General features: G+C 56.8%; 1 protein-coding gene across 1 annotated transcript in view; it reads left to right on the top strand.

Moving 5' to 3' along the window:
- Positions 1 to 6: 6 nt before the first annotated feature.
- The window catches only part of Prelp (proline and arginine rich end leucine rich repeat protein), a 12654-nt gene continuing 10588 nt past the window's right edge, over positions 7 to 2072 (top strand). Inside the window, exon 1 of the mRNA XM_010645040.3 lies at positions 7 to 101. The gene's annotated coding sequence lies outside the window, so the exon portion shown is untranslated. The remainder of the gene's footprint in view (positions 102 to 2072) is intronic.

Here is a 2072-nt window from a genome sequence, read left to right on the forward strand (position 1 = left end):
AGATCAGAACTTCTGGCTGGCTCTCTGCTGCCACAGCCGCACCGAAAGGGTGGGAGGACGAGGAAGACACCGGAGCCCAGAGGAGAGGCAGGTGTGCTCAGGTAAGCCCGGCAGCGGGCGGAAGCGGGAGACCTGGGAGACCCCTTCCCCAGCCAGTCTCCTCAGCTCTGCCCAACCTAGCCGTGGCCCAGTCTCACTCCTCCCGTCCTCCACCCTGGCTTCCTTTCCAAGGAGCCCGAGTGGATCTCCCTCGTTTTCTCCCCTACACCCTCTCCCTCTTGCTCTCTCCATCCCCCCGCACCCATCTTCTCGCTCACTGCTGAAGTTAAACTTTCCTGGTGCAGAGGTTTGCTGTAGCTTGGGGAGCCGTGCTGCACACAGAATTTCCACAGATCAGGTGTTGCCGTGGTAACCGGACACCAGCACGCACTTCCCTGCACCTTTCGCGCACTGTCACACGTTACTGCACACACGCACACACATGCGCGCGCACACGCTGTCTTGTCTCTTACCACCTCGCCAGCTGTAAGAGCAAAGAGAAAGTGTGTCTTCCCACTGAGAGATCAGAGCCAGAAGTAAATCATGTGTTCGAAGTCCAGGCCAAGCGGGGAGGGAGTGGATGAACTACAGCAGGAGCTGCAGGGTGTCTTTGGTCTTTCCAGCTCAAGTGGGTAGGAGGGAGAAAGAAAGTGGCTCTCCACCCTGCTCAGTATCTTCTCGGCAGCCTGAATGGCTTAGGGTCCCTGGTCCAAGCCACTTGGCTTTTAGAAAGAAAGAAAACAAATGAACTTAGTCTACAAGTCCTGGAGGTCCTAATCCCCAGCTCTGGGGCCATCCGTTTAAATACACACACACACACACACACACACACACACACATGAGCTCCTTGTAGGCAGCCAGAAAATTTTTTCTCTGAAACCATTCTGAAATTTTCCCAACCATTTAGATTGGCAAGGGGACTTATGTGGGTAGGGCAGGTGTTTTTTAAAGTCAGAGAAGGGGAAACTGAGGAGATCCCTGCGCCGTCTCCCTAGCTCATTCCTCTCCAGCAGCAGCGCGGCGGGGGGTGGGGGTATCCCACATCAGGCAGGCTGAGGGCTAGGACAGCATTCCCAGGCATAGATGATCCTGGAAATCGCCTGGGTGTGTAAGGATAGTGTGGGGGGTTTCACTGCAGCCCCGCTGAATGGACACCAGTGGCCTGTGGTTGTTTTACCCCTGTGGGGTCCTAATGGGCAGCCAGGGCTGGAGATGATGGGCGTGGGCCTGAGCGAGGCCTTGCACCTGACCCACAGGGCTCACTGGGCAGCAGCCACGTGGTGGTCTGGAACAGGACCCCACACACACACCCGAGGTCCCAGCAGGACGTCTCTCTGGAGCAGGGCATGAGCACAAGAGGGAAGAGGGGAGATCCTGTCTTGCAGGCCCAGGCAGCCGCCACAGAGGGATTCCAGACAGTTCCCTCCGGAAGTCTTTAAGAGCTCATGCATCTTCTCACCTGCTGAGCTGCCTGCCCAGGGCCCTGTCCTGCCCCTTTTGGGTTCCTACTGGGCTCCTGGAGAGTGGGCTGGGCAGTAAGTCCTTTGCCCCCTTCCCCTCCCTGCAGGGCAGCCCCAGTTTCTGGGCAGGTGACTGAAGCATCTCAAGGCTGGGAGGGACAAGAGCCAGGTACAAACGGTCAAGAGAGTCTCAGATCCCAGCAGCCAGTGGAGAAAAGACCTGTACCTTCCCTAGCCAACGCACCTGACCTGCTGCAAAGAGCAAAGGGCTGGGTCAGTGAAGTGGGCAGAACCAGCCTTTCTAGGTGCCAGGGTCTCTCCAAGTAGCTGACTCTGAGTCATTACTGTGGTCTCTCCTGCCTCTGGCTCATTATGAGAAAGCGTCCTGCCTCCAGGCCTTAGTGGGGACTGCCCTCGAGCCAGGCTAACAGGAGACCGGGACTGAAATGATACCAGAATCCCTTAGCATTCACTGGCCACTCATGCACACAACTCAATGAACCCTCTAAACGATCCAGTAAGAAGTGGTTGGCTGGAGGTCCTAGATTCTATCCCTAGCCCCATCCCACAAAA

The sequence above is a fragment of the Fukomys damarensis genome, unplaced genomic scaffold (genome assembly GCF_012274545.1).
Source record: "Fukomys damarensis isolate Sample0158 unplaced genomic scaffold, DMR_v1.0_HiC HiC_scaffold_11, whole genome shotgun sequence".
Classification (NCBI taxonomy): Eukaryota; Metazoa; Chordata; class Mammalia; order Rodentia; family Bathyergidae; genus Fukomys; species Fukomys damarensis.